Source organism: Parasteatoda tepidariorum, chromosome 2, assembly GCF_043381705.1.
Source record: "Parasteatoda tepidariorum isolate YZ-2023 chromosome 2, CAS_Ptep_4.0, whole genome shotgun sequence".
NCBI classification, from domain to species: Eukaryota; Metazoa; Arthropoda; class Arachnida; order Araneae; family Theridiidae; genus Parasteatoda; species Parasteatoda tepidariorum.
In genome coordinates this window covers 99,474,476-99,482,760 of record NC_092205.1, presented here as the reverse complement: position 1 = coordinate 99,482,760, position 8,285 = coordinate 99,474,476, and the positions used below count along the sequence as shown (strand labels likewise).

The 8,285-nt window shown below is 27.9% G+C and overlaps 1 protein-coding gene and 2 long non-coding RNA genes across 7 annotated transcripts in view; 1 reads left to right on the top strand and 2 right to left on the bottom strand.

Annotated features, from left to right (window-relative positions):
- The window catches only part of LOC107439517 (uncharacterized), a 51,927-nt gene extending 46,673 nt beyond the window's left edge, over window positions 1-5,254 (top strand). Inside the window, exons 8-10 of one of the 3 annotated variants that reach the window (XM_071177962.1) lie at window positions 599-807; window positions 1,864-2,014; window positions 4,811-5,254. The gene's annotated coding sequence lies outside the window, so the exon portion shown is untranslated. The remainder of the gene's footprint in view (window positions 1-598; window positions 808-1,863; window positions 2,015-4,810) is intronic. The other 2 variants (XM_071177965.1, XM_071177961.1) reach the window with 2 other exon arrangements.
- LOC122272355 (uncharacterized) overlaps window positions 1-8,285 on the bottom strand; it is a 72,800-nt gene that overhangs the window by 19,822 nt on the left and 44,693 nt on the right. The window lies entirely within an intron of this gene.
- Window positions 968-7,593, bottom strand: LOC107451926 (uncharacterized). Of its 3 annotated transcripts, XR_011636227.1 has the most exons (7): window positions 7,250-7,593; window positions 7,083-7,154; window positions 6,831-6,900; window positions 5,367-5,523; window positions 3,845-4,004; window positions 3,650-3,726; window positions 968-1,254 (listed from the first exon to the last, which is right to left on the bottom strand). It is a non-coding gene; the product is annotated as an uncharacterized lncRNA (long non-coding RNA). The 3 variants fall into 3 exon arrangements; XR_011636226.1 differs by lacking the exons at window positions 5,367-5,523; window positions 6,831-6,900; window positions 7,083-7,154; window positions 7,250-7,593 and having other exon boundaries at window positions 3,845-4,467; XR_006227711.2 differs by lacking the exons at window positions 3,650-3,726; window positions 5,367-5,523; window positions 6,831-6,900; window positions 7,083-7,154; window positions 7,250-7,593 and having other exon boundaries at window positions 3,845-4,468.

The following is an 8,285-nucleotide window of genomic DNA, read 5'->3' as shown; positions in this document are numbered from 1 at the left end:
GTATTTTAAAAAATTCTGCTTAGATAGTTGCGTAAAAACCATAATTGCAAATGATTATTAGCCAGTAATTACAAACTTGAATTGGGTGGAAGCAGTACTTTTCTGAATTTCCTTCTAAAAGGATATGTCAATTGCTCTTAATTATTTTGACATAAGACCTGTCTATGCTTCACTTATCAAACGATGACAAAACTTCTGAACAGCCTATTTTTTGTAACTGTTGTAGGTTTATTGGAATATACAATAGGGATATACAAGCTCTATTTGTTTGGGTGCACTGTGCGTTGAAGCTCTAATTTGTTTTGTTGTGTCCTTTACTTCCAGACTTTTCAATTAGTTAAGCTTTTTGGCAACAACCTTATTGTTAATATTGTTGTTATTTATCAATTTTATTGAAATAAAATATGATAATTATGACTACAATTAATATGTAATTAATATTTTGCTTTTTTTAATCTTAATAGTTCATGTTGCTGTATTTTTCCAATCCTTGATTGTTTTCCTAATTTTACTTCAAACTTGATTAATGGAATAAATAAAATACAGGAATAGGAATAAATGAAATACATAATTTTAAATGGTAACATTTTTTTATTAGGTTTCCTCTGTAATCAATAGGCCTATGTTTATATTAAACCCTGATTTTGCATCCTTTTTCTAAGGAGGAGAATACTATCACCAAAAAACCAAAGAAAGAAAGAAGTAGTTTTTCTATATAATTAATTAGTCAGTTAATAACGAAATTTATTTTCGAAATAAACATGTCTCTTATTTAATAACAGAAGACCTTCCCCTACAATACTTAATGTTAGTATCAATAACTTCTGAAACTTTCACTTGATTTCTTTGAAAATATTTAAAACAGTGTTCATGTACTTTGAACCTTTCTTTGATTTTTTTAAAAATGAAATATCATATTTAAGAAAAAATGCCTTCAAAGTACTAAATACCTTATTGGAAAAAAAAATTTATGTGTGATGGAATGACATTAGAGCAAATGTTCAATGACAGCAAACATTCAAGCGCTAGAAAGGATTCAAACGTTAGAAAACATTTAAAATGCTTGATTGAACATGAAAATTTAATTGAATGAAATATTTCAAATGAGAAACTTACTGCACACGAAGGAATCTTGACCAATAAGCTCTCATTCTTAAGTACTTGGTCACAAGTGGACAGTAATTGGATGCAGCTGTTAATTTCAGATACTATCTTTCTTATTTGTCACGAAACTCTTTAAAATGCATCCACTCCCTACAAACATAATATGTGATTACTTCAATTTTCAGAAAAACTTTTTTTCCTTCTTTCTAGTATTTAGTTTATTTTTAAGATTTATAATAAATTTGCATAAATATGTTCTTAAATCTGTACTAAAAATTCTGTGCCAATCTGTAAATTATTTTTACTAATTTCTGTCCAATTGCTGTTTTTATGTAGTAACGTATTAACTTAATGAATGCAATAAATGTTATATTTAACCAGTTTATAAGTTACATTATTATTTGCATTAATTGTTTCTCAAAACTTAAAATTCAGTCAGTTGAAGCATTTTTGCAAAATGTTTAAACAGGCTCTTGAAGAAGTTTTTGTTCATAATTTTATAATAATTTTGCTCAATTACAATATTTCATTATATTATTATGAATAATTCACATTAGTTATTATTATTATTATATCACATTAGTCATTAGGGTGCTCCACAAAAACTGCAAATGAAGTGCGCAGAACAAAGTGTTTTAACTTTGCATTAATAATAAATCTTGTGACAAAATGGAAATATAATTTAGATATAGTTAGAATAATATGCATTTTTCACAATATTATTCCCCAATACTTCACCATATTGTTCTCCTTTTACAGATTTAGAAAAAAATAATTGAAATACCCTTTCAATATTCTTCAAAAATTCTGTTGATTCACAGTATATGTAGTGAATTCCAGGTTCAAAGAGAACAAGGAGATCAGAAGTAGAAACAGCCATGAGAGAAGAAAAATGTACAATTAAAGAAAAGTATAGAACAGGGTTCGAAAAAAGTCAGAAATTTTACCCGTCCCCAAGGACGGCTTGTCCAACAATATACCCGTCCTCCTTTGAAACTAACTCGTAGCTTCTAAATAAATAAAAATATAATTTTCTCTTATTTATTGCAAACATTTATATAAATTACACAATGAATTAGTAGTTAAAGATAACATTATACAGTAATAAAAGAAACACTAGGTTACTAATAGTAACCTAGTATTTCTTTTATGAAATAATTTAAAAGACAAAGATCAAGTTATCTGGAATGTCAATTTATCCGAGGGTACTGCATTTTTTAAATGAATCAAATATGACGTTTGCCAGTTCCACAATCAAGCCAATGATTTACAGAGGTGTCTGCATAGAAATCTGAAAGGGGTTTTCCATTTAGGTAGATATTCATAATTGCGTTTACCGCTTCTTGTTTAAGACCAGTGCGTAATGCATTTTTTTGTAAGTTCATTGCTGAAGTTCATTGCTGAAGTTCATTGCTAAGTTCAACAGCTGCAGTCTCCCAGACGGAGAAAACATCAATTCAATTTCAGGGTCATTTTAGAAATGAGGCGCTAGACTCTTGTAAGAAAGCAAAATTTGAAAATGTGTCACGAACATTAACGGGAAAATGGCCGTCTGCGCGGACGTCGGATTCGAGAAATTCGTTGTCCGCGGGGAATTTTTGAGCCCTGGTATAGAATATTTACAGTGTTTTCTAATGACCAAAATTAAATGTACAGTTATTATTAGATGATTTAACAAAATATTACACTCTGACTTGCTTTCAGAAAATTTTATATTGTAAAATTGTGAAATTAATTTCAGTTTTTATCACTGTTTATTCTTCTTACTGCATTAAGAAACCATCTTGATTTCTAAATATCATTATGTATCTAAATAATTCAAAAGTATAAATATTATTGTGTCATATTGTTGCAATGATGCTTTATAGGAAAAAGTAAGAAAATGTTGTATTTTCACGATTGTTTAACAACAATCAATCAATTAAAAATCATGAATTGCTCTACTGACTTTTTAGTGTAAAATTAAATGTCTATTTATTACTTCTAATAGATTAACTATCTGAAAATTAAAAAAAGGGAATGAAAATAACTATGTGAAATCTAATTATCAAAATATATATTTGAATTCTTCATCATCTTTAAGTTGAGCAATTTGTTTTGATACTGATAAAAGTGTGTTCAAGACTGAGACAAACTACTTGATTTTGTAAAAGGTTACTTTACTTGTCTCAAGATCTCAAACACAGTTCATCCAATTTCTATTCTGTGTTAATGAAATTATCTATAAGGGAATTTTCTGAATTGTGTCATCAGTTTTGAACTTTTAAGAGATAACCCTCAAAAATTATTATTATTTTTTGTTGTTGAAATGGGTGTGTTTACAAAAGCAAGATTAGCAGTTCATTTTCAAAGCGTTTTTTATATACAAACTTTTGTTGCAAAGGGAAAAAAATGTAACATTTAATATACTAGTTAACTTGATAGTCTTCTCAAATCATAAAATTATCATCTCTTTAGGTCATATAAGGTGCATAATGTTTCAAACTGTACATTTACTGAATGTATTTAAACGAGTTGTAAAGCTAGTAAAATTTAATAAGAATACCTGTAGAATGATGTTTATGATGAAATTGAGAGAATCATCTCCATTATTCTTTAAAAAGATAGCTTCGATTGACAGTTCTTCAAAATAAAAGGGAACGTTTATTTGATTTTCGTACCTTGCTGTTGGGATTATAAAAATATTATAAATAAATCATTGTGTTATTTACAAATATTATTTTAGAAAAGTAGTACCCACTTCTTCCTTTTATGGTATCTGGTTAACTATGAAGTCTTCTCAATATATTTAAATGAAGAAACTTTTTTAATTTTTCAATAGCACTGAATTTCCAAGATTCATATTTCTTGTGTTAAAAGGCTTTCAAATGAAGGTTAGTTTTCTTGAATCTTTCATAAACCTGCAAATCATATTTAGCTATACTGAGCCATTTTTTTTAAAAATTATTTTGTACATAGTCAAAAATAAGATCTGTTATAAATGTAACCTGTTTACATGTTGCTACCAAGTCTATGTCTCACATTGACTAAACCATTAATTCAAAAAAGGCTGTTGAGTAGTTGGATTCAACCTAAAGATCAAAAAATTTGTAAACACCTACATGATTTCAAATCAGTGGTGTGGACATAGGGGTTCAACCAACGATTTATTATTACACCAAAACTTTGTAAATAGCTAGTAGTAGATCACTAGCATATATTTTTATTAGGAAATTGAATTTGAATACTTGGCTTACATTAAAAAACTTTTGAAGAATAAAATATAATTTTTAAGAAACTTTAATAATGAATTTGAAGATGATTAAATTTCATTATTTTACATTTAAGAATTATTTTATATGAAATAATACATTTGTTACAAAACAATAACTTCAATTTACATTTACATAAAATTGAATTCAATATATCGATTTGAATTTTTTGTTTTAGGCGGACCGGGAAGTAATGTTATTTCGGTGCATTAGATATTCGTTAGTCTCAAAAACCAATTCATTTTTTTAGAGTTATTTTTGATTTGGCATTGAAAAGTTGTTGCTAACAAGAATGAATACATTACTGATTAAAAATAAAATCTTGATACCCAATATCAAATGCACCGAAACGACATTCCTTTCCGGTCCCCCTAATATATGTATGTTCCAATATGAAACTTCATTTTAAACTTTTTGTCGTCTCCAGAAAATACATTATTTCTTACCTCTTTCAGGAGTATTGTCGATGGAGAATTTTTGCCCCAAGCATTTACATTCCCCGGAACTCTGCTGTTTCAAATCAACTGAGAAGTTCTTAGCATCCTCTCTATAGACCTGATATAGTTCCATGCAATAATCAATTGTTTGGTCACCTGAAGAAATGCTACCATGTTTTTTATACAGTGAAAAAAAGCCTTGCTTAGGAATCTGCAGAGGGATTTTAGAAAGGGTATTGAATAATTTAATGCAATGTACGAATATTTGCTTAGACTACTTAAGGCTTCTTTTCTAAATGACACTGTGTTGCAATTTGCTGCTGATATCAATACAAAAACTAACATCTCATGTACTAATTCATTTTTATCTCGCCCCGTTTTTTTGTTCTTTCAAAATTTTGCTTTATTTCTTATAAATCTTACTTTCCTTTTGAGCCTTAAAATAAAATTTTATGAACTTGATTTTCCAATGTTTGTTTTATGTTTATGACATTTAATCTGTGTTTCATTTCTCTTTTTTTTATTGAAAAATTAAACTATAACATGACAAATGTTTCAAAGTACTGTTACCTACCTCCAATTATTTGTGCGAAATTTTTTTTATTGTCCTTTGGATGTGTGTGTTTCTTTGAGAGTAGATCTTGTATCCAAAGTGCAGCTGATGCAGCTTTAGAGATATCTCTAAAATGACATCTGGTTTCTCTCTTAAATAAAGAGCACTTTTTCACTATCTTAAAAATGACAAAAATCAATTTAACATTCTTTATAAAAAGACAGAACAATGTGTATCTTTCATAAAACACAATTTGCTCTCACCACCCATAATAACCATCTCCAAAAGAGCAATTCAAAAATATTTGCAAAGGAATGTTCCGCAGTGTTTAGGAAAAATATCATCAAAAAATTCTTCATTAAAAATAACCTTTTCCAATCATTACAATTTTGAAATTGAGAAGAGTAAGTAAATTAACACACTGTTCTATTTATATTTATAGATGAGTACAATAATAAGCTTGAATTTAAGGATCGTTCACTATTCAAGTTTTACATCTAGGTTTAGGATAGTCTACGATAGATCTTCATCACTTTGCAATTTTTATTTCACTTTTTTATCAAATAAAGATAAAATTTAATTAAAATTTTAAGTTGAGCCATCCACTAATTGCACAAAGTATTAAAAACTTTTAATCTTACTGAAATTGTGATTTTCTGAAGTTCCAATACTGTAGAGTTACTTTACAAAAAAAATAATCAATCAAGAGTTTAATAAAGTACGAGCTTAGAGCTTATCAAGCATGGACAGTAAAAAATAACATGATTTAAATTTGCTATTTTAGAAACTTTAATTACTTATTGTTTTTATCATTTTATTAAAAAACAATTGCTGTTTAGAATTCACTGATCACATAATCTTCATCAAACAGCTTTTATCATAGCTTTTTAATGTTTAATTAATAACATGATCATATAGCTCTTTAATATTTAATTCAAAAGTTATACTGAAACCTAACTACTGTTTTAATGTAATATTTATTTCCCCTCAAAATTACACAAGAATTTTCTCAACTAAAAAATTAATGATTAATCAAATAATTTTTTTTTTTGCATTAATAGATTTTATGAACAATATAGGTCCTAAAATTAGAAAATTGGGGTTTCAAGATTTTTCAATTTTACTTTATCTATCCATTTGAATCTTAAGAACTTGTAAAAATAGGTTACTGATACTGGTTTGTAGAAATTTCTTTCCAACTACAATTTTAAGAATATTACCATGTTTTCTTTATTAAAAAAAATAACTGTAATGTAAAACAGTTATCTAAAAAAAAATTTAAAAAAACGAAGAAGGGGATAGATGTCTAATAAGGGAAATAAGATGCTGTTTAAATAAAAAGCAAATAAATGAAGTTATGACTACATCAAACTCAAGGTTAAAATAAAGCTTTCGATAGTTAGTTCTCACGATAATAAAATTAAAAAATATAAACACTGTCTAACAAAGCCTATCAAGAAAGTTTCAGTAAACAAAAACTCCTACCTTAGACTATGGCTGCCTTTACTACTTTCTGTAGAAGACGTCCACCCCCATGTTGTTCCCATGTTTCGAGCTAAACAAAAAAGATGGAAAATAATGCACAGGAAAATTGCTTTTCAGTCACAATACCTATAATTTAGCTAAAATAAATTGCTTAAGAAACACACACACAAATAATAATAAACAAAATAAAACAGAATGAGATTGTGTTTGGCCCCACATCTGACGTATTAAGGAATGGTCACATATACACACCAGTGGTTTTCTTCTGTCTCGGTGATCAGGTACCCTGTTTTGAAAAGACATGTTCCATAGAGCCCAATCATTCTAAAAGTCAAAAACAAATTTAAATGCTAAATTTTAAACCTCAAACAAAACTTAAAGTATAGTTATTTGATAGGGTCTAGTATTTGATGACTTACCCTTTTTAAATCTATAACATCTTGCAACATTAACCTGACCCTAGAGCTAGTTAAACGTTTGTCTACTATCTTTTGCATTTGTGTGAAATAATTTTCCATCTGAGAAAGAGAGATTCCCAAAATATGGGTTTAAAATAAGAGAAAATATGCTAAAATATGGGTAATTACAATATATATTACATCAATAACAGATTATGAAAATCAGGCTTACGTAATTCCCTTTGGTAAAAATTGAAGCAAACAATTTCAACTTGGTAATTTAAATCAATAGGATAAATTTTTAAATTCTAATGAGTAAAATTTTTTGCATCATATTAAATATAGTATATATGGTAGCAAAATCCAAAATATAAATAATTACTATTTGAAGAAGATCATCAGAAAGATATTTATTAATTGTAAAGTTATTCAAACCCATATTAAGTTGAATTAGGTAAGAAAAAATTCAAACTGAAATATTTTAAAATTAAGCTGTAATTTTCACCTTTTAGCAACCAAAAAAAATTTTTAAGTACTTAAAAAAAAATCTGAATTAGAAATAATTTTTTATTTTGTTGAAAATTCTTAGGTATGCAAAAAAAAAAAATCAAAAAATAATTTCCAAGAGTTAACATTATCTACGTATATTAACTAGTTCTTGGCAAAGGACTAAGGGGAAAAATTCATAATGTTTAGTTGGCTCGCATGATAAACAAAAATTTCCACGGTTTCTGATTCCATTTGAGAGCGTGGAAGAAGCCTGCAATCAAAAGTCTCCTACAAATTTTAGGTTTTATGTGAAAAAGTACTTCCTAATCCAGCATCGAGTATGCGGCGTGGACCTGTGAGTAATTCAGTCAACATGTAAAATGAGTAGAGCTTTCTTGCAATGCAGATAACAATATGGTGAAATGGATTGAGGTGAAATGATTTGAGAAAATTCTGCATAGAACATAGAAAAAACCACAGTTTTTGCGAAATTTATAACAGAAATCGACACTGCACCTTGCAAACACCTTATGAAGCCTTTTAACCTTCCGTTAGTCGCGCGCACCTC